Genomic DNA, 24,919 nt, shown 5'->3' with positions numbered 1-24,919 from the left:
TTGACAATTCCAAAAAACTGCTCATACTATGATTATAGTATAATCACGAGCGGTTGTATATGGCCCTATCGTCTAGTGATGCCCCTATCGTCTAGTGGTTCAGGACATCTCTCTTTCAAGGAGGCAGCGGGGATTCGACTTCCCCTGGGGGTAGGGAGTATTATGAAAGGAGGTTAATCATAGATTAGCAAAAACCCTAGAATAAATTCTTCCTGGGTCGATGCCCGAGTGGTTAATGGGGACGGACTGTAAATTCGTTGACAATGTCTACGCTGGTTCAAATCCAGCTCGGCCCAAACCAAAAATCTAGGGCTTCGTGAGTATGAACTAAATCCTTTTGTTTTTCTTCCATAAAATAAAATGTCTGATCTATAGAAATAAAAGATAAAGAAAAAAGGGAAATTTTTTTTTCTAATCCATATCTCTCTCATTCCTTTCTTACAAACAAAAGAGTTTTTCTTATTGAAGGCTGGATTATTATCCATTTTTAGTGATAAAAAATCACGACATACTAGTTATGTCACTCTCACTATACCCACGTATAATATAATATGTGGGTATGTAGTATATGATTCGTCTATTTCTTAGAGTACGAAAGACGAATCGAATCTTCTTATGGTTCTATTTAAGAATGGGTATGCCATACACCCCGCGGGGATTGTAGTTCAATTGGTCAGAGCACCGCCCTGTCAAGGCGGAAGCTGCGGGTTCGAGCCCCGTCAGTCCCGAACTAGGGTTCAATGAATGGAGAAATTGATATTTCCTTTTTCCATGAAAAAAAGGGGCAGGGAGCAAGATCAAATACCCACAGGGCACCCTTACTTCACTTTTTTATTTTGCATCTCTCATTAAAGAGGGAGGGAGGGCATATAGGAATTTTTTTTTCACTACTCCCAATCGATAAAGAAAGACACACATACGATATGTGGATTAGTAGAATTTAGGATATTATATTACTCTATCTTTCTTTATGATGATACCATCCTCATCTTAATTTCCTATTCCACTCTTATGGAATAGAGTACCGGTATTTTACCGGAATCCATACATAAATCGTATTCCCTTTTTATTTCAGACCTCTTTTCCCCATCTCACTTCTACTGCTTATTTGGATGTCTATGTGACCCATAGAAAGTGAAAGTTGGTCATATAATACATACATAATTGTATGTATAACTATAAGAAAAAGGAAGGGAAATTGTATAAGATTAAGAAAGTATAAGATTAAGAAAGCTCGTGGGTTAGAGATATAGAAAAGAAAAAGTAGAAAAGGATTAAAAAAGAGGGAATTCCTAATCCAATCAAAAAACCCATTTTGGTCTTAGTGTGGATAGAGGATCTTCCTATGTTATACTATATAACTCTCATCCGTGAAATATAACTCTCATCCATGAATTGATTTGATAGATCCGATATTCATAATATTGAATTGATTCAGTATTATCAGAATGCAAGCCCTACCCTTGAATTTACAAGATACCCCTTTTTCCTCTCCATGGGATTACATCCCGAGTTATTGTGAAAATAAAAAATAAAGAGGTTATGGAAGTCAATATTCTCGCATTTATTGCTACTGCACTGTTCATTCTAGTTCCTACTTCTTTTTTACTTATTATTTATGTAAAAACAGTCAGCCAAAATAATTAATTGGAATTCCAATTAATCATTGAAGAAATTAAAAAGGGATTAAATAAAAAAAATCCAAGTCTTAAATGAAAGGATCTGGTTGGAATCTTAAAGTGTGGTAGAAAGAACTACATATAGTTTTTTCTACGACACTTTAGATTCTTTCTATTATATTATCTTTGAATCTACATAGAATAGATTAGTAGATTGAAATAGTTAAGTAGTCTAATTCAATTTCTTTTTTCATTGCATCCACTTAATTTCAATCAGGTCAAAATAAAAAAATCTAAGACAATTCTTGACCAAAGAATCCATGGAAGGAAAGAAAAATAATATGAAGAATAGACTATAGTAAAAAGTAAAAGGAAATGGAAAATGTGTGATATGCCGTGAATAGTTCCGTGGAAGAAAGTCTAATTTTCTTATGTATAGAACTTTTTTTAACCATTCGTCATTTCTAGTAGAAATTCTGAATTGGTATAATGGCTCTTTCTTACATTACAACTTACAATACAAGAGTTTCTTACAGGAGTGAAACAAAACTAAAGAAAAAGATTAAAGAATAACGTTTGACAAAATGATTAATGCAAAATGATCCATTAAAGAAAAGAATTGATACAACAATTTGATTACTTAATCAATTAGTAGTATCCCTAGAGTCCACTCCTTCCCCATACTACTAGTGAAAGAGAAAATGTAAAGACTACCATTAAAGCAGCCCAAGCGAGACTTACTATATCCATCTAAATTATGTCTCCTATTTCTATGAAGGGATTATTCTACTATTGATCAATAATCATAGTGGAATCAAGGGTACAGAGTCAAAAAGGGATTCCGCCCTAAGGCCATGGATCAATCAGTTCAAGGAATTTACTCCTAACAAATTCTTATAGGAATTCTGGTAGAATTAGAGAGCATTAAAAATACGAGATACTATAGCCCTTTTTTCCTTAAAAAAGAAAGAGTACGGGAATGATGTCCTGAATAGAAGAAGCGGGAATAGGAAGATTTTTTATTCCTTTTGTTACTCTTTTTTTTTTTTTTAAGCAAAGGACGCCCGAATATACCATAAAATTATCGATAGATAAATATTTATTGGATACCTACCTTACCTAATGTTTATTTTTGACCTAAACCCTGCAGCCTTGCTTTGTATCATTCTATGAAAGAATGAAGAGATTTTATCCATAATACAACTCCTAAATTGATTTTTGATCGACCTATTTAATCTGATTCTCGTTAGAATTAAGTAGTCCTTACTTTAGTGTATGTAGGTAACATAAGATGTACGATAAAAAAATGTATAATAATTAGTAAGTCTTGATATTCTTTCGTGGAGTCCCTTCTTGAATCTTAGATTGAAAAAAAAAAAGAATGCCCCTTAGGGACCTTTCTTTGGATACCAAGATTTCTGACATCTTATCCTCGTATTTTAAAATTATCAAATCGAATCTCAATTAAGAACCAATTCAAATTCATATAATAAAAGAATAAGGAAACACTACCTCACCCCTATTGATAACCATTTTGGCCACTACCGTCAAAACAAACCCTAACCCTAGTTTGAGGATAGAACTATGGTATGGTTTCTCTAAACCCAGTATCGGCAGGCCCAGTTACTCTCTTGCCCGAACTTATGCGAAGTAAAAATTTATCGAATTCGATCAGCACTATAAAAAAAACCTAAGTATTTTATTGATCAGGCGGCACCCAGATTTGAACTGGGGATAAAGGATTTGCAGTCCCCTGCCTTACCGCTTGGCCATGCCGCCAAAAAATCCGATCAAAAATCTAGAAAACAGCAAGTATTCATCCACGTTTTCTTACGAAAAGCCCCTTTTATTTTGAATATAATTCTACTTACTTTTTTCCAATCTTTTTCAAAAAATCTATTCCTGCTTTTTTTGATCCAGTTTCTATTATTCTCCTCGATAGATTCTATCTTAAAACATACATTGTTAACACAATAAAACTTCCCATTTCTTTCTATTGAGATGAAAAAGAAGAAAAAGTGGATTTCTATTCACAGGCTGCAAAATTCAGAATAAATTGGAACCGTTAACTAGAATTCTCTTTTTTTTATTGCAGTAGTGAACTACTCTTAAATCGGTATTATCTCCCCCCCCTTCAATGGCATAATAAAATATTATGGCTTTATGCTTAATCCGTGTATAGGTAAACTTTAGGTCCGAACAGCATTATTATCCAAAGATCCCCTTTATGTACATATCTCTATGGGGAATCATGCTTTAATTTTTCAAAGTATTAAATTAAATATCTTGAATAAAAAAAGGAAATTTGCTCTGATATAGAGTATAACCTGACTATCTTGGCGTACCCAAGTGAAATTACGATAAAAGAAAAGCATGGATATGGGGAGAGGTGGATAACTAGATTGGCATGTACTTAAAAAAGGGACTTACTTTATTTTAGAATTCCACAATGAAATACTGAATTTTCTAGCAATTATACTACTCCGATCCGAAATAAAAAAGAACCCTCAAATTATTTTGAGAAATTAAAGTAAGCACGCTATTCTAAATCGAAGTAAAGTCAAACTTTCTAGTATATTATATTACGGCTTTATTACATTCATAGAAAGGAGATAAAATGAGAAATCTTTGCCATCCAATCTGATTAGAATATCATAACATAAAGTATAAGTGGCAGAATTTTTTTTGTAGGAATGTTTTATCAATTCATTTTCATTTCATTTGTACCCCTGGCAAACTCGAACTTTCGTCCAAATGGTCTCTATTCATATGTATGAAATACATATATGAAATACGTATGTGGAGTTCCCTAGAATTTCATGTGATTCAGTAAACAGAATATAGATTCCATGATTGCTAGATCGATCCATAGGGATTGATGAAGAGTGAGCTGATAATGGAATTTTTCTTTGATAAACAGGAAACTTAAGATTAAGATGCTCCGGAATGGAAACGAGGGAATGTCCACAATACCCGGATTTAGTCAGATCCAATTCGAGGGATTTTGTAGGTTCATTAATCAAGCCTTGGCAGAAGAACTTGACAAGTTTCCAACAATTAAAGATCCAGATCACGAAATTGCATTTCAATTATTTGCGAAAGGATATCAACTGCTAGAACCCTCGATAAAAGAAAGAGATGCTGTGTATGAATCACTCACCTATTCTTCCGAATTATATGTATCTGCGAGATTAATTTTTGGTTTCGATGTGCAAAAGCAAACCATTTCTATCGGAAACATTCCTATAATGAATTCCTTAGGAACCTTTATTATAAATGGAATATACCGAATTGTGATCAATCAAATATTGCTAAGTCCTGGTATTTACTACCGCTCGGAATTAGATCATAAGGGAATTTCTATCTACACTGGCACTATAATATCAGATTGGGGGGGGAGATCGGAATTAGCAATTGATAAAAAAGAAAGGATATGGGCTCGCGTGAGTAGAAAACAAAAGATATCTATTCTAGTTCTATCATCAGCTATGGGTTCGAATCTAAGAGAAATTCTGGATAATGTTTCCTACCCTGAAATTTTCTTGTCTTTCCCGAATGCTAAAGAGAAGAAGAGGATTGAGTCAAAAGAAAAAGCTATTTTGGAGTTTTATCAACAATTTGCTTGTGTAGGTGGGGACCTGGTATTTTCGGAGTCCTTATGCGAGGAATTACAAAAGAAATTTTTTCAACAAAAATGTGAATTAGGAAGGATTGGTCGACGAAATATGAATCGGAGACTTAATCTTGATATTCCTCAGAACAATACATTCTTGTTACCACGAGATGTATTGGCCGCTACGGATCATTTGATTGGAATGAAATTTGGAACGGGTATACTTGACGATGACGATATGAATCACTTGAAAAATAAACGTATTCGTTCGGTTGCGGATCTGTTACAAGATCAATTCGGATTGGCTCTTGGTCGTTTACAACATGCAGTTCAAAAAACTATTCGTAGAGTATTCATACGTCAATCGAAACCGACTCCCCAAACTTTGGTAACTCCAACTTCAACTTCAATTTTATTAATAACTACTTATGAGACCTTTTTTGGCACATACCCGTTATCTCAAGTTTTTGATCAAACGAATCCATTGACACAAACTGTTCATGGGCGAAAAGTGAGTTGTTTAGGTCCTGGAGGGTTGACGGGGAGAACCGCAAGTTTTCGGAGCCGAGATATTCATCCGAGTCACTATGGGCGTATTTGTCCAATTGACACGTCTGAAGGAATCAATGTTGGACTTACTGGATCCTTAACAATTCATGCGAGAATTGATCACTTGTGGGGATCCATAGAGAGTCCGTTTTATGAAATATCTGCTGAGAAAGCAAAAGAAAAAAAAGAGAGACAGGTGGTTTATCTATCACCAAATAGAGATGAATATTATATGATAGCAGCAGGAAATTCTTTGTCCTTGAATCAAGGTATTCAGGAAGAACAGGTTGTTCCGGCTAGATACCGTCAAGAATTCTTGACTATTGCATGGGAACAGATTCATGTTAGAAGTATTTTTCCTTTCCAATATTTTTCTATTGGGGGTTCTCTCATTCCTTTTATTGAGCACAATGATGCGAATCGGGCTTTAATGAGTTCTAATATGCAGCGCCAAGCAGTTCCGCTTTCTCGGTCCGAGAAATGCATTGTTGGAACTGGATTGGAACGCCAAACAGCTCTAGATTCGAGGGTTTCCATTATAGCCGAACGCGAGGGAAAGATCATTTCTACTGATAGTCATAAGATACTTTTATCAAGTAGTGGGAAGACTATAAGTATTCCTTTAGTTAACCACCGTCGCTCTAACAAAAATACTTGTATGCACCAAAAACCCCGGGTTCCACGGGGTAAATCCATTAAAAAAGGACAAATTTTAGCAGAAGGAGCTGCTACAATTGGGGGCGAACTTGCTTTAGGAAAAAACGTATTAGTAGCTTATATGCCATGGGAAGGTTACAATTTTGAAGACGCAGTACTAATTAGCGAACGTTTGGTATATGAAGATATTTATACCTCTTTTCACATCCGGAAATATGAAATTCAGACGGATACGACAAGCCAGGGCTCCGCTGAAAAAATCACTAAAGAAATACCACATCTAGAAGAACATTTACTCCGCAATTTGGACAGAAATGGAGTTGTTAGGTTGGGATCCTGGGTAGAAACTGGTGATATTTTAGTAGGTAAATTAACGCCTCAGATAGCGAGCGAATCATCTTATATCGCGGAAGCTGGATTATTACGGGCCATATTTGGCCTTGAGGTTTCCACTTCAAAAGAAACTTCTCTGAAATTACCTATAGGTGGAAGAGGGCGCGTTATCGATGTGAAATGGATCCAAAGGGACCCGCTCGACATAATGGTTCGTGTATATATTTTACAGAAACGTGAAATCAAAGTTGGGGATAAAGTAGCCGGAAGACATGGGAATAAAGGGATCATTTCCAAAATTTTGCCTAGGCAAGATATGCCCTATTTGCAAGATGGAACACCCGTTGATATGGTCTTCAATCCCTTAGGAGTACCCTCCCGAATGAATGTGGGACAAATATTTGAAAGCTCGCTCGGATTAGCGGGGGATCTGCTAAAGAAACATTATAGAATAGCACCCTTTGATGAGAGATATGAGCAAGAGGCTTCAAGAAAACTTGTGTTTTCAGAATTATATGAAGCCAGTAAAGAAACAAAAAATCCATGGGTATTTGAACCCGAGTACCCGGGAAAAAGCAGAATATTTGATGGAAGAACAGGCGACCCCTTTGAGCAACCTGTTCTAATAGGGAAGTCCTATATCTTAAAATTAATTCATCAAGTTGATGAGAAAATTCATGGGCGTTCTACTGGGCCCTACTCACTTGTTACACAACAACCGGTTAGAGGAAGAGCCAAGCAAGGGGGACAACGAGTAGGAGAAATGGAAGTTTGGGCTTTAGAAGGATTTGGTGTTGCTCATATGTTTACAAGAGATACTTACTTATAAATCTGACCATCTTATAGCTCGCCAAGAAATACTTAATGCTACGATCTGGGGAAAAAGAATACCTAATCATGAGGATCCTCCAGAATCTTTTCGAGTGCTCGTTCGAGAACTACGATCTTTGGCTCTAGAACTGAATCATTTCCTTGTATCTGAAAAGAACTTCCAGGTTAATAGGGAGGAAGTTTGATCGGAATAAATATAAATTCTTTTCTTATTTCTATTTTATGATTGACCAATATAAACATCAACAACTTCAAATTGGACTCGTTTCCCCTCAACAAATAAAGGCTTGGGCTAACAAAAACCTACCTAATGGAGAAGTCGTTGGCGAAGTCACAAGGCCCTCTACTTTTCATTATAAAACCGATAAACCAGAAAAAGATGGATTGTTTTGCGAAAGAATCTTTGGACCCATAAAAAGCGGGATTTGCGCTTGTGGCAATTCTCGAGCGAGCGGAGCTGAAAACGAAGACGAAAGATTTTGCCAAAAATGCGGGGTCGAATTTGTGGATTCTCGGATACGAAGATATCAAATGGGATACATCAAACTCGCATGTCCCGTGACTCATGTGTGGTATTTGAAAGGTCTTCCTAGTTATATCGCGAATCTTTTAGATAAACCTCTTAAGAAGTTGGAGGGCCTAGTATACGGCGATTTCTCTTTTGCTAGGCCCAGCACTAAAAAACCCACTTTTTTACGATTACGAGGTTTATTCGAAGAGGAAATTGCATCCTGTAACCACAGCATTTCTCCCTTTTTTTCTACCCCAGGCTTTGCAACATTTCGAAATCGGGAAATTGCGACAGGAGCAGGTGCTATTAGAGAACAATTAGCAGATTTGGATTTGCGAATTATTATAGAGAATTCTTTGGTCGAATGGAAGGAATTAGAAGACGAGGGGTATAGTGGAGATGAGTGGGAAGATAGAAAAAGACGAATAAGAAAAGTTTTTTTGATTAGACGCATGCAATTGGCGAAACATTTTATTCAAACAAATGTAGAACCAGAATGGATGGTTTTGTGCTTATTACCGGTTCTTCCTCCCGAATTGAGACCTATTGTTTATAGGTCTGGAGATAAAGTAGTGACTTCAGACATTAATGAACTTTATAAGAGAGTTATCCGTCGGAACAACAATCTTGCCTATCTATTAAAAAGAAGTGAATTAGCGCCAGCAGATTTAGTAATGTGCCAGGAAAAATTGGTACAAGAAGCCGTGGATACACTTCTTGATAGTGGGTCCCGCGGGCAACCGACGAGGGATGGTCACAATAAAGTATACAAATCACTTTCAGATGTAATTGAAGGTAAAGAGGGAAGGTTTCGCGAGACTCTGCTTGGGAAACGGGTCGATTACTCGGGGCGTTCTGTCATTGTTGTGGGTCCTTCGCTTTCATTACATCAATGTGGATTACCTCTAGAGATAGCAATAAAGCTTTTTCAGCTATTTGTAATTCGCGATTTAATCACGAAACGCGCCACTTCTAATGTAAGGATTGCTAAAAGGAAAATTTGGGAAAAAGAACCCATTGTATGGGAAATACTTCAAGAAGTTATGCGGGGACATCCTGTACTGTTAAATAGAGCACCTACCCTGCATAGATTAGGCATACAGGCCTTTCAACCCACTTTAGTAGAGGGGCGTACTATTTCTTTACACCCATTAGTGTGTAAGGGTTTCAATGCGGACTTTGATGGAGATCAAATGGCTGTTCATCTACCTTTATCCTTGGAAGCTCAGGCAGAAGCCCGTTTACTTATGTTTTCTCATATGAATCTCTTATCTCCCGCTATTGGGGATCCTATTTGCGTACCAACCCAAGACATGCTTATCGGGCTTTATGTATTAACGATTGGAAAGCGTCGAGGTATTTGTGCAAATAGATATAATAGTTGCAGAAACTACCCAAATCTAAAAGTAAATTACAATAATAATAATAATTTTAAATATAGGAAAGATAAAGAACCCCATTTTTCTAGTTCTTATGATGCACTGGGAGCTTATAGACAAAAACTAATCAGTTTAGATAGTCCCTTGTGGCTACGATGGAACCTGGATCAACGCGTCATTGGGTCAAGAGAAGTTCCGATTGAAGTTCAATATGAATCTTTGGGGACTTATCATGAGATTTATGCCCACTATCTAATAATGGGAAATAGAAAAAAAGAAATTCGTTCGATATACATTCGAACCACTCTTGGTCATATTTCTTTTTATAGAGAAATAGAGGAAGCCATACAAGGATTTAGTCAGGCCTATTCATACACTACCTAAACAAGAAAGTTAGATTCGGCGATGCCCCTCCCCTTTCGGGGGGCATTCCGATTTCCCTAGTATCATCATTATTTGCCACGCGAATCCAGATTGAGATTGAGGCAATTAAGTTAATTAAATTTTCGAATCACTGACTCAGGCCCATTGTCGAATCCTACTCAGCAATTGTCGAATCCTACTCAGCCGAAAAGGGGGTACTTATGTATGGCGGAACGGGCCAATCTGGTCTTTCATAATAAAGAGATAGACGGAACTGGTATGAAACGACTTATTAGCAGATTAATAGATCATTTTGGAATGGGATATACATCCCATATACTGGATCAACTAAAGACTCTGGGCTTCCATCAAGCCACTACTACATCGATTTCGTTAGGAATCGAGGATCTTTTAACAATACCCTCTAAGGGATGGTTAGTCCAAGACGCGGAACAACAGAGTTTTCTTTTGGAGAAACACTATTATTATGGGGCTGTACACGCGGTAGAAAAATTACGCCAATCTGTTGAGATATGGTATGCGACAAGTGAATATTTGAAACAAGAAATGAATTCAAATTTTCGGATAACGGATCCTTCTAATCCAGTCTATCTAATGTCTTTTTCAGGAGCCAGAGGAAATGCATCTCAAGTACACCAATTAGTAGGTATGAGAGGATTAATGTCGGACCCTCAAGGACAAATGATTGATTTACCTATTCAAAGCAATTTACGCGAGGGACTTTCTTTGACAGAATATATAATTTCCTGCTATGGAGCCCGCAAAGGGGTTGTAGATACTGCTGTGCGAACAGCAGATGCTGGATATCTTACACGTAGACTTGTTGAAGTAGTTCAACATATTATTGTGCGTAGAAGAGATTGTGGTACTATCCGAGGTATTTCTGTAAGTCCTCAAAATGGGATGACGGAAAAACTTTTTGTCCAAACACTAATTGGTCGTGTATTAGCAGACGATATATATATCGGTTCACGATGCATTGCCGCGCGAAATCAAGATATTGGAATTGGATTAGTCAATCGATTCATAACTGCCTTTCGAGCACAACCATTTCGAGCACAACCAATATATATTAGAACCCCCTTTACTTGCCGAAGCACTTCTTGGATCTGTCAATTATGCTATGGCCGGAGTCCTACTCATAGTGATCTGGTCGAATTGGGAGAAGCCGTAGGTATTATTGCAGGTCAATCAATTGGGGAGCCAGGGACTCAACTAACATTAAGAACTTTTCATACTGGCGGAGTATTCACAGGGGGTACTGCCGACCTTGTACGATCCCCTTCGAATGGAAAAATAAAATTCAATGAGAATTTGGTTCACCCCACACGTACCCGTCATGGGCAGCCTGCTTTTCTATGTTATATAGACTTGCATGTAACTATTCAGAGTCAAGATATTCTATATAGTGTGAATATTCCCTCAAAAAGCTTGATTCTAGTGCAAAATGATCAATATGTAAAATCCGAACAAGTAATTGCGGAGATTCGTGCCGGAACGTCCACTTTACATTTTAAAGAAAGGGTACAAAAGCATATTTATTCTGAATCAGACGGCGAAATGCACTGGAGTACTGATGTTTACCATGCGCCCGAATATCAATATGGTAATCTTCGCCGATTACCAAAAACAAGCCATTTATGGATATTGTCAGTAAGTATGTGCAGATCCAGTATAGCGTCTTTTTCACTCCACAAGGATCAAGATCAAATGAATACTTATGGTAAAAAAGATAGGGAAATTCTTGATTATTCAACGTCGGATCGAATCATGTCCAATGGCCATTGGAATTTTATCTATCCTTCTATTTTTCAAGATAATTCAGATTTGTTGGCGAAAAAGCGAAGAAATAGGTTCGTCATTCCATTACAATATCATCAAGAACAAGAGAAAGAACTAATATCCTGTTTTGGGATTTCGATTGAAATCCCCCTTATGGGTGTTTTACGTAGAAATACTATTTTTGCTTATTTTGACGATCCCCGATACAGAAAAGATAAAAAGGGTTCAGGAATTGTTAAATTTAGATATAGGACCCTAGAAGAAGAATATAGGACTCGAGCGGAAGACTCAGAAGAGGAATATGAGACCCTAGAAGACGAATACAGGACCCGAGAGGACGAATATGAATATGAAACCCTAGAAGAATCTAAATATGGAATCCTAGAAGACGAATACGAATATGAAACCCTAGAAGACGAATATGGGAGCCCAGAAAACGAATATGGGAACCCAGAGAACGAATATAGGACTTTAGAGAAAGACTCAGAAGAGGAATATGGGAGCCCAGAGAGCAAATATAGGACCCAAGAGGACGAATATGGAACTCTAGAGGAAGACTCAGAAGACGAATATGGCAGCCCCGGGGAAAGCGCAGAGGAAAAATATGGTACTTTAGAGGAAGACTCAGAAGAAGATTCAGAGGACGAATACGAGAGCCCAGAGGAAGATTCCATCTTAAAAAAAGAGGGTTTGATTGAGCATCGAGGAACAAAAGAATTTAGTCTAAAATACCAAAAAGAAGTAGATCGGTTTTTTTTCATTCTTCAAGAACTTCATATCTTGCCGAGATCTTCATCCCTAAAGATACTTGACAATAGTATTATTGGAGTGAATACACAACTCACAAAAAATACAAGAAGTCGACTAGGCGGACTGGTCCGAGTGAAGAGAAAAAAAAGCCATACGGAACTCAAAATATTTTCCGGAGATATTCATTTTCCTGAAGAGGCGGATAAGATATTAGGTGGCTGTTTGATACCGCCAGAAAGACAAAAAAAAGATTCTAAGGAATCAAAAAAAAGGAAAAATTGGGTCTATGTTCAACGGAAAAAAATTCTCAAGAGCAAGGAAAAGTATTTTGTTTCCGTTCGCCCTACAGTGGCATATGAAATGGACGAAGGAAGAAATTTAGCAACACTTTTCCCGCAGGATCTCTTGCAAGAAGAAAATAATCTCCAAATTCGACTTGTCAATTTTATTTCTCATGAAAATAGCAAGTTAACTCAAAGAATTTATCACACAAATAGTCAATTTGTTAGAACTTGCTTAGTAGTGAATTGGGAACAAGAAGAAAAAGAAAAGGCTGGTGCTTCCCTTGTTGAGGTAAGAGCAAATGATCTTATTCGCGATTTCCTAAGAATTGAGTTAGTCAAGTCCACTATTTCGTATACACGAAAAAGGTATGGTAGGACAAGTGCAGGACCGATTCCCCATAATAGGTTAGATCGCGCCAATATCAATTCTTTTTATTCCAAGGCGAAGATTGAATCACTTAGCCAACATCCAGAAGCTATTGGCACTTTGTTGAATCGAAATAAAGAATACCACTCTTTGATGATTTTGTCGGCATCCAACTGTTCTCGAATTGGTTTATTCAAGAATTCAAAACATCCCAATGCGATAAAAGAATGGAATCCTAGAATTCCTATTCGAGAAATTTTTGGGCCCTTAGGCGCTATTGTAGCTAGTATATCGCATTTTTCTTCATCTTACTATTTACTAACGCATAATAAAATCCTGTTAAAAAAATATTTGTTCGTTGACAATTTAAAACAAACCTTCCAAGTACTTCAAGAACTTAAATACTCTTTAATAGATGAAAATAAAAGGATTTCTAATTTCGATAGTAACATAATGTTGGATCCATTCCTTTTGAATTGTCACTTTGTCCATCATGATTCTTGGGAAGAGACATTGGCAATAATTCACCTTGGACAATTTATTTGTGAAAATGTATGTCTATTTAAATCGCACATAAAAAAATCCGGTCAAATTTTCATTGTAAATATGAATTCCTTTGTTATAAGAGCAGCTAAACCTTATTTGGCCACTACAGGAGCAACTGTTAATGGTCATTATGGAGAAATCCTTTACAAGGGAGATAGGTTAGTTACGTTTATATATGAAAAATCGAGATCTAGTGACATAACGCAAGGTCTTCCAAAAGTGGAACAAATCTTTGAAGCGCGTTCAATTGATTCATTATCCCCGAATCTCGAAAGGAGAATTGAGGATTGGAATGAGCGTATACCAAGAATTCTTGGGGTCCCTTGGGGATTCTTGATTGGAGCTGAGCTAACCATAGCCCAAAGTCGTATCTCTTTGGTTAATAAAATCCAAAAGGTTTATCGATCCCAAGGGGTACAGATCCATAATAGACATATAGAGATTATTATACGCCAAGTAACATCAAAAGTGCGGGTTTCCGAAGATGGAATGTCTAATGTTTTTTCGCCTGGGGAATTAATCGGACTATTGCGAGCGGAACGAGCAGGACGAGCTTTGGATGAATCGATCTATTATCGGGCAATCTTATTGGGAATAACAAGGGCTTCCCTGAATACCCAAAGTTTCATATCTGAAGCAAGTTTTCAAGAAACTGCTCGAGTTTTAGCAAAAGCTGCCCTACGAGGTCGCATTGATTGGTTGAAAGGCTTGAAAGAAAACGTAGTTCTGGGGGGGATTATACCTGTTGGTACCGGATTCCAAAAATTTGTGCATCGTTCCCCACAAGACAAGAACCTTTATTTCGAAATAAAAAAAAAAAATCTATTCGCGTCGGAAATGAGAGATTTTTTGTTTCTCCATACAGAATTAGTTTCTTCAGATTCTGACGTAACAAACAATTTTTATGAGACATAAGAACCCCCATAAAAATATTTTTTACTTTACTAGACTTTTGAACTTAGAACACTAACAGGTCAAATTTTAGATTTTTAAGATTTTTATTTTAATAAGTAAAACAAGTCAGTTAATTCATTAAGGTGGTTATGTTTATACCATGTATCAATGGCCAACTCTTATCTTAGTACAAGGTTCTCTCGGAACAATTATTATTTATTTCAAGCTATTTCGGATCTTTCTTAATCTTCAAAAAGAACTAAATTCCGTAATGGAATGGTAGGATTAAAAAAAAGGAAGTGTGGAAAAAATGACAAGAAGATATTGGAACATTAATTTGAAAGAGATGATAGAAGCAGGAGTTCATTTTGGTCATGGTATTAAGAAATGGAATCCTAAAATGGCCCCTTACATTTCGGCAAAGCGTAAAGGTACTCATATTATAAATCTCGCTAGAACGGCTCGTTTTTTATCAGAAGCTTGTGATTTAGTTTTTGATGCAGCAAGTCAGGGAAAAAGTTTCTTAATTGTTGGTACCAAAAAAAGAGCAACAGATTTAGTAGCATCAGCTGCAATAAGGGCTCGTTGTCATTATGTTAATAAAAAGTGGTTCAGTGGTATGTTAACGAATTGGTCGATTACGAAAACTAGACTTTCTCAATTTAGAGACTTAAGAGCAGAAGAAAAAATGGGAAAATTCCACCATCTCCCAAAAAGAGATGTGGCAATCTTGAAGAGAAAATTATCTACTTTGCAAAGGTATCTCGGCGGGATCAAATATATGACGAGATTGCCAGACATTGTGATCGTCCTTGATCAGCAAAAAGAGTATATAGCTCTTCGGGAATGTGCCATTTTGGGGATTCCTACTATTTCTTTAGTCGATACAAATTGTGACCCGGATCTCGCGAATATATCGATTCCAGCCAACGATGACACTATGACTTCAATTCGATTGATTCTTAACAAATTAGTATTTTCAATTTGTGAGGGCCGTTCTCTCTATATAAGAAATCGTTGATTAAGAATATATAGTGAATTCTTGGGCAACTGCGTAAATTTATGGAATCACTTACTTTACTATATCTTTTTTTTTGCATAGAATTTTTTTTGCATAGAAAAAAGAAGGGGAATATTGATATATATTAGAGGGTATTGATATATATTATGATCTGATGTGCTTTCTTGGTATCCTAAATATAAGATTAATACTTCAAGTTGCTGAGTTGAGAAAGAGATGGTTGAATCAAAAGAATTCCTTTTTTGAAGTTCAATTTTTATCAGAGGACAATATGAATATTATACCTTGTTCCATTAAAACACTCAAGGGGTTATACGATATATCGGGTGTAGAAGTAGGCCAACACTTCTATTGGCAAATAGGAGGTTTCCAAATTCATGCCCAAGTACTCATCACTTCTTGGGTCGTAATTACTATCTTGCTAGGTTCAGTTGTCATAGCTGTTCGGAATCCACAAACCATCCCGACCGACGGTCAGAATTTTTTTGAATATGTCCTTGAGTTTATTCGAGACTTGAGCAAAACTCAGATTGGAGAAGAATATGGTCCCTGGGTTCCCTTTATTGGAACTATGTTCCTTTTTATTTTTGTTTCGAATTGGTCGGGTGCTCTTTTACCTTGGAAAATTATAGAGTTACCCCATGGGGAATTAGCAGCGCCCACGAATGATATAAATACTACTGTTGCTTTAGCTTTACTCACGTCAGCGGCATATTTTTATGCTGGTCTTAGCAAAAAAGGATTGAGCTATTTCGAGAAATATATTAAACCAACTCCAATCCTTTTACCAATTAACATCCTAGAAGATTTCACAAAACCATTATCGCTTAGCTTTCGACTTTTCGGGAATATATTGGCGGATGAATTAGTCGTTGTTGTTCTTGTTTCTTTAGTCCCCTTAGTAATCCCTATACCGGTCATGTTTCTTGGATTATTTACAAGCGGTATTCAAGCTCTTATTTTTGCAACATTAGCCGCAGCCTATATAGGTGAATCCATGGAGGGTCATCATTGAATTGACTCTTTTTGGAAATAGTATTTTTTTTTTTTGCAGCTTAGCTCAATTCATGCATGGTTCCAGATAATCTGCTTGGTTGCAAAAAAATAGTTAGAAATGCGTATGAATATATAGCCTAGAGTTGTAGGAGAGAGAATAGAATAGACTATATTATGGAATTTTCAAAGTATATATGCATTAAGGAGGGTGGAGTCAGGCTAGATCTATACTATAATATCCTTAATGTCTATAAGTGGAGTCCTCTTTTATGCAGGTTTCCACTTTAAGCAATGATTTTAGAATCCGATTCAATAGAAAATGAGAAAATATGCAAACAAAATAGAAGAAACAAATGTATATATATAGGATATTATATTATATATTCCTAGGTTAGATTCATTATCTAATCCGATATATGGATATGGAATTCCCTTCTATGTAGTTCGGACAATTCACATTATCATTTCAATTTGATTTCAATTTGTACTTTTTAGTTACTTTACTTCTCCCCAATAGAGCTTAGAAGTAAGAATTTATTGGTTGATTGTATCCTTAACCATTTCTTTTTTTTGACACGAGGAACTACTCACCATGAATCCACTAATTGCTGCTGCTTCTGTTATTGCTGCTGGATTGGCCGTAGGGCTTGCTTCTATTGGACCTGGAGTTGGTCAAGGTACTGCTGCAGGACAAGCTGTAGAAGGTATTGCGAGACAGCCAGAAGCAGAAGGTAAAATACGAGGTACTTTATTGCTTAGTCTAGCTTTTATGGAAGCTTTAACAATTTATGGACTAGTTGTGGCACTAGCGCTTTTATTTGCGAACCCTTTTGTTTAATCTTAAAAAAAAAATTCTTTCGATTTCGATTAGATACTTTTTTCTTTTTTTAGTAAATTGGTATTTGCTTCCACAATTCCAATTATATCAATACTTTATTTAATTTACTCCTATTTATTACTCCTGGAATTATCTATTTATCGGGACAGATAATACCCCATTCTAGGAAGGGCTGAGTTGAGTATTATTAATTTAGAAGATATGCTCACCTTCTTATTTCCCGTCCTTAGTTTAGGAAAGTGGAAAGTTTTTTCCTTTTATTTTAGGAATTTTGGGAACAGAACATTTCAACAAAGGAAGTCTTTCACCGGTCAAACAAGACGTAAGACTTAATCTAAAAGAAATTACTAGATTGAATCTATTTGCATTAAAAAAACCGATCAAAAAAGGGCGAGCGAAGTAAGTGATCGAAAAACTTTGTTCTTTGTTCGTCCTATCTATAAGAGGAGAGCATATGAAAAATGTAACCCATTCTTTCGTTTTTTTAGCTCACTGGCCATCCGCTGGCAGTTTCGGGCTTAATACCGATATTTTAGCAACAAATCTAATAAATCTAACTGTAGTGGTTGGTGTTTTGATTTTTTTTGGAAAGGGAGTGTGTGCGAGTTGTCTATTTCAAGAATAGATTGGATCTATCCGGCTGCACTTTATAATATTTTTTAGTATTTTTCGGATAAATAAGAAAAGGGTGCACGATCTCGACGAATTACTTCTGAATAAATTCAGAAATCATATGGAAGAACCATAGCATTTCGCGACTCATTGGTAAATCAACTTTGATTCTCTATAAACCAAGAATGTGAGACCATTAACACGGTTAAAGCTAAACTGCTTGAAGTCCAGGCAAAAAGAGGTACTCTTTCTACAACTATATTAGTATTAGTACCAATTTAAACGGGAAATAGCTAATGTAAAATTTATCTGATATAGAACACTCATATCGATAAAATGGTTTGAACTATTTACTAGAAAAAAAAGGGGGCACCCTGCCCTTTTTTAACCAATGCCGAATCGACGACCTATGTATAAAAAAGAGAAATTTTTTGGATTTGAAGAAAAAAAAAATAAAAAAGAATTCTATTAATTTTCATTTTCCATTTATTTAGTTAGTTTTTCTTAATGAAATTGAAATTATTAACTAGAGGGCAAATAAAAATAAAGAAACAACTTTGCTGACCATGATATATTTTTATCTAGGCGGAAGAGTCCTCTTAATATTTATCTAGTCTTATATAGGTTTCGGTATATTGAAATATAAACATAAAAAAGAAGATAGAGGATAGGCTCATTACTTAAAAAAAAGATATGGAAATAGCTATAGAAAAAAAAAAAGGAGCGTGAGAGCCAAATGAATCGAAAGATTCATGTTTGGTTCGGGAAGAGATCATAAAAGTTGTAAACTTACAAAATAATCTACTTTCATTAAAAGATTTATTAGATAATCGAAAACAGAGGATCTTGAGTACTATTCGAAATTCAGAAGAATTGCGTAGAGGGACCATTGAGCAACTCGAAAAAGCTCGGATTCGATTACAGAAAGTCGAACTAGAAGCGGATGAGTATCGAATGAATGGATACTCTGAGATAGAACGAGAAAAAGCAAATTTGATTAATGCTACTTCTATTAGTTTGGAACAATTGGAAAAGTCTAAAAACGAAACCCTTTATTTTGAAAAACAAAGGGCAATGAATCAGGTCCGACAGCGGGTTTTCCAACAGGCCGTACAAGGAGCTCTAGGAACTCTGAATAGTTGTTTGAATACCGAGTTACATTTCCGTACGATTCGTGCTAATATTGGCATTCTCGGGTCCCTGGAATGGAAGAAATAATTAAATTAATTAGGCCTTGAACTTCTACTTTCGTTTAGAATTTAGGCATTATTTTTCCCCTTGCTTCCGAAAAAAGAGTCAAGAAACACTAATGGCAACCCTTCGAGTCGACGAAATTCATAAAATTCTCCGCGAACGTATTGAACAATATAATAGGAAAGTAGGGATTGAGAATATAGGTCGCGTAGTTCAAGTGGGGGATGGGATTGCTCGTATTATAGGTCTTGGTGAAATAATGTCAGGTGAATTAGTCGAATTTGCAGAAGGTACTAGGGGTATTGCTCTGAATTTGGAATCCAAAAATGTTGGGATTGTATTAATGGGCGATGGGTTGATGATACAAGAGGGAAGTTTTGTAAAAGCAACAGGAAGAATTGCTCAGATACCCGTGAGTGAGGCTTACTTGGGTCGTGTTGTAAATGCTCTGGCTAAACCTATTGATGGGAAAGGCGAAATTATAGCTTCCGAATCTCGCTTAATTGAATCTCCTGCTCCAAGTATAATTTCCAGGCGTTCCGTATACGAACCTCTTCAAACAGGGCTTATTGCTATCGATTCGATGATCCCTATAGGGCGCGGTCAGCGAGAGTTAATTATTGGGGACAGACAGACTGGCAAAACAGCAGTAGCCACAGATACAATTCTCAATCAAAAAGGGCAAGGTGTAATATGTGTTTATGTAGCTATCGGTCAAAGAGCATCCTCCGTAGCTCAAGTAGTAACTACTTTCCATGAGGAGGGGGCCATGGAATACACTATTGTAGTAGCTGAAATGGCGGATTCACCTGCTACATTACAATACCTCGCTCCTTATACGGGAGCAGCCCTGGCTGAGTATTTTATGTACCGCGAACGGCATACTTTAATAATTTATGATGATCTCTCCAAACAGGCACAAGCTTATCGCCAAATGTCCCTTCTATTAAGAAGACCTCCCGGACGTGAGGCTTATCCAGGGGATGTTTTTTATTTGCATTCACGCCTTTTAGAAAGAGCCGCTAAATTAAATTCTCTTTTAGGCGAAGGAAGTATGACCGCTTTACCAATAGTTGAGACTCAATCTGGAGACGTTTCCGCCTATATTCCTACTAATGTAATCTCCATTACAGATGGACAAATATTCTTATCTGCGGATCTATTCAATGCCGGAATTCGACCCGCTATTAATGTGGGTATTTCTGTTTCCAGAGTAGGATCCGCGGCTCAAATTAAAGCCATGAAACAAGTAGCTGGCAAATCAAAATTGGAACTAGCGCAATTCGCAGAGTTACAAGCCTTTGCACAATTCGCCTCTGCTCTCGATAAAACAAGTCAGAATCAATTGGCAAGGGGTCGACGATTAAGGGAATTGCTTAAACAATCCCAGGCAAATCCTCTCCCAGTGGAAGAGCAGATAGCTACTATTTATACCGGAACAAGAGGATATCTTGATTCGTTAGAAATTGAACAGGTAAATAAATTTCTGGATGAGTTACGTAAACATCTAAAAGATACTAAACCTCAATTCCAAGAAATTATATCTTCTAGCAAGACATTCACCGAGCAAGCGGAAATCCTTTTGAAGGAAGCTATTCAGGAACAGCTGGAACGGTTTTCTCTTCAGTAACAAATAAATTTTGCATGTCTACTCTTGTTAGTAGAATAGGAATCGTTGAGAAAGCTTTTTCATTTGAATCATGCAAAAAAGTTTTCTTTGTTTTTAGTTTAGTATAGTTATTTAAAGAATAGATAGAAATAAGATTGCGTCCAATAGGATTTGAACCTATACCAAAGGTTTAGAAGACCTCTGTCCTATCCATTAGACAATGGACGCTTTTCTTTCATATTTTATTCTTTCTTTTATTTTTTTGCTTCTTCCGAGAAAAAACTGTTAGACCAAAACTCTTTTAGGAAATCAAAAAATCCAGATACAAATGCATGATGTATATATTATATCATGCATATATCATAAAGAAGGAGTATGGAGGCGGTAGTGGGAATCGAACCCGCAACCCCAAGGTTATGAGCCTTATGAGCTACCAAACTGCTCTATACTCTTAAACTAAAGAGGGGTAACTAGTGGATAAAAGAGGGTTGGATACGCCCCTCTACCAATATCTATACAAATAGAATAGTCCATTTATACAGAATGGTAAAGAGGGCTCCTCTATGATTATCAATTCCAGAAATCCATACAAATACGAAAGGGTATTTTATCCTTACCAACTGGATCTTGTTGCACCCGGTAACAAACATTCATAAACCATTTCTCGAAGTACGTGTCCGGATAGCCCAAAATGTCGATAGTTAGCTCTAGGTCTTCCGGTCAAAAAACAACGTCGATGAAGGCGTGTAGGTGCACTATTACGCGGTAGGGATTGCAATTTTTCTCGCATTTTCGTTTTTTCACTCAAACTCAAGGGAGAAACTTTGCTTCTTATCTTTTTTTTTAAAGATTGACGAATCAAATGATATTTCTGTTCTAATTTCTGCCGCTTCTTCTCCCTCTGAATCAAACTTTTTTTTGCCATAATGTGTCGTTGCTATTATTACCAAGTATACGGTTCTAATCCTAGATGGAAAAATAAATAGAAAAAGAAATCTAAAAAGGCAGATCCTCCCTCTCTATCAAGAGTAATGAACTAGGTGCTGATACAGTACAAAAAAACAAACTAAATTAACCAAACTTGCCTGATGTTGAGGCAATCAAGAAAGCTGCATAAGTGAATATATAACCCACGGAAAAGTGAGCTAATCCAACCAATCTTGCTTGCACAATGGAAAGAGCCACGGGCTTATCTCTCCAGCGAATTAAATTAGCTAAAGGTGTGCGTTCATGAGCCCATGCTAAAGTCTCAATTAATTCCTGCCAATACCCCCGCCAGGAAATTAAGAACATAAATCCAGTAGCCCAAACAAGATGTCCAAATAAGAACATCCACGCCCATACCGATAAACTATTCATCCCAAAAGGATTATATCCATTGATAAGTTGTGAAGAGTTTAACCATAGGTAATCTCTTAACCATCCCATCAAATAAGTGGAGGATTCATTAAATTGTGAAACGTTGCCCTGCCATAATGTGATATGTTTCCAATGCCAATAAAAAGTAACCCACCCAATGGTATTTAACATCCAGAAAACTGCCAAATAAAATGCGTCCCAAGCAGAAATATCACAAGTACCGCCGCGCCCTGGGCCGTCACAAGGAAAACTATATCCAAAATCCTTTTTATCTGGCATTAATTTGGAACCGCGTGCATCTAAAGCGCCCTTTACTAAAATCAATGTAGTTGTATGCAAACCTAGAGCAATAGCATGATGAACCAAGAAATCCCCAGGTCCTATTGTTAAGAAAAGCGAATTACTATTCTCATTAACAGCATTCAACCATCCGGGCAACCATAGGCTTCGACCCGCATTGAAAGCGGGGCCATTCGTTGAAGATAAGAGTATATCGAACCCATATGTCGTCTTGCCATGAGCAGATTGTATCCATTGGGCAAATATAGGTTCGATCAAGATTTGCTTTTCTGGAGTACCAAAAGCAAGCATGACGTCGTTATGAACATAAAGGCCCAAGGTATGGAATCCTAGAAAGAGGCTAGCCCAACTTAAATGAGATATGATAGCTTCTTTATGGTCTAACATTCTTGCCAATACATTATCCTCATTCTGTTCCGGATTGTAATCCCTAATGAAAAAAATAGCTCCATGAGCAAAAGCCCCTGTCATGATGAACCCTGCAATATATTGGTGATGAGTATATAAAGCAGCTTGAGTAGTAAAGTCTTGTGCTATGAATGCATAAGGAGGTAAAGAGTACATATGTTGAGCTACTAAGGAAGTAATAACCCCTAAAGAAGCTAGAGCAAGACCTAACTGAAAATGAATCGAATTGTTGATTGTGTCATAAAGGCCCTTATGCCCACGCCCTAATCGACCCCCCGGAGGAGTATGCGCTTCTAAAAGATCTTTAATACTGTGCCCAATTCCGAAGTTAGTTCGATACATGTGACCGGCAATGAGAAAAATAAATGCAATAGCTAAATGATGGTGAGCCATATCGGTCAGCCACAAACTTTGTGTTTGTGGATGGAATCCCCCAAGAAGAGTTAGAATGGCAGTTCCCGCTCCTTGAGCGGTACCAAATAAATGATTACTCGAATCAGGGTTTTGGGCATAAAGATTCCATTGACCCGTCAAAAGGGGTCCCAACCCCTGGGGATAGGGTAATACATCTAAGAAATTATTCCATCGAACGTACTCCCCCCTGGATGCGGGAATAGCAACATGAACTAAATGTCCTGTCCAAGCCAAAGAACTTACCCCGAAAAGTCCTGACAAATGATGATTGAGACGAGATTCCGCGTTTTTGAACCACGAAAGGCTTGGTTTCCATTTGGGTTGTAGATGTAACCAACCCGCTATTAAGGACAGCGTAGAAAGAAATAATAGAAAAAGAGCTCCAGTATAAAGATCCTCATTGGTGCGTAATCCTATTGTATACCACCACTGATAAACTCCAGAATAAGCAATATTCACTGGACCAGCAGCACCTCCTCGAGTAAAGGCTTCCACAGCGGGTTGACCAAAATGAGGATCCCAAATCGCATGAGCAATAGGTCTTACGTGTAAAGGATCCTGTATCCATGATTCAAAATTTCCTTGCCAAGCTACATGAAACAGATTTCCGGACGTCCATAGAAAGATTATTGCTAATTGCCCAAAGTGAGAAGCAAAAAATGTTCTGATAAAGACGTTCTTCAGTAATATCATCATGACTTTCGAAATCATGTGCGGTAGCAATACCAAACCAAATACGACGAGTAGTGGGGTCCTGAGCTAAGCCTTGGCTAAACCTGGGAAATCTTAATTCCATAATGCCTTTCAAATCCTCCTAGCCACTATCCTACTGCAATAATTCTCGCTAAGAAGAATGCCCATGTCGTGGCAATTCCACCCAGAAGGTAATGGGTTACTCCTACAGCGCGTCCTTGTATAATGCTCAAGGCTCTAGGCTGAGTAGCAGGAGCAACTTTTAATTTGTTATGAGCCCAAACGATAGATTCAATGAGTTCTTGCCAATAACCACGGCCGCTGAATAAAAACATTAAACTGAAGGCCCAGACAAAATGAGCACCTAAGAAAAAAAGACCATATGCAGATAATGAAGAACCATAAGACTGAATGACTTGCGATGCCTGTGCCCACAAGAAATCTCGAAGCCACCCATTAATCGTAATGGAACTCTGTGCAAAGTTTCCCCCTGTAATATGAGTTACCACCCCTTGATCACTTATAGTACCCCAAACATCCGACTGCATTTTCCAACTGAAATGGAAAATGACTACCGAAATTGCATTGTACATCCAGAATAAACCTAAGAAAACATGATCCCAGGCGGATACTTGACATGTTCCCCCTCGGCCAGGCCCATCGCAAGGAAAGCGAAAACCTAGATTTGCTTTATCGGGTATCAAACGGGAACTCCGAGCAAATAAAACACCTTTCAAAAGTATTAATACAGTCACATGTATGGTAAATGCATGAATGTGATGGACTAAAAAATCTGCGGTTCCTAATGGAATAGGTAACAAAGCCACTTTGCCACCTACTGCTACTAACTCGCCGCCTCCCCACGTTAAGCTAGTACTTGTTGTTGCACCAGGAGCTGTTACGCCAGGCGCAGTAGCATGGATATTTTGTACCCATTGAGCAAAGATAGGTTGTAATTGTATGGCAGTATCCGAAA

The 24,919-nt window shown here is 37.2% G+C and overlaps 3 non-coding genes across 3 annotated transcripts; 2 read left to right on the top strand and 1 right to left on the bottom strand.

The window, feature by feature from the left end:
• Positions 1-214: 214 nt before the first annotated feature.
• TRNAY-GUA (transfer RNA tyrosine (anticodon GUA)) lies at positions 215-296 on the top strand. Its single transcript has one exon. It is a non-coding gene; the product is annotated as a tRNA-Tyr (tRNA).
• Positions 297-654: 358 nt separating this feature from the next.
• Positions 655-728, top strand: TRNAD-GUC (transfer RNA aspartic acid (anticodon GUC)). Its single transcript has one exon. It is a non-coding gene; the product is annotated as a tRNA-Asp (tRNA).
• A 20,197-nt stretch (positions 729-20,925) lies between these two features.
• TRNAR-UCU (transfer RNA arginine (anticodon UCU)) lies at positions 20,926-20,997 on the bottom strand. Its single transcript has one exon. It is a non-coding gene; the product is annotated as a tRNA-Arg (tRNA).
• Between the last annotated feature and the right edge of the window lie 3,922 nt (positions 20,998-24,919).

This window comes from Triticum urartu, unplaced genomic scaffold (assembly GCF_056163025.1).
Source record: "Triticum urartu cultivar PI428250 unplaced genomic scaffold, HENAU_Tu73 scaffold2, whole genome shotgun sequence".
Classification (NCBI taxonomy): Eukaryota; Viridiplantae; Streptophyta; class Magnoliopsida; order Poales; family Poaceae; genus Triticum; species Triticum urartu.
This window is presented reverse-complemented; position numbering and strand designations above follow the sequence as displayed.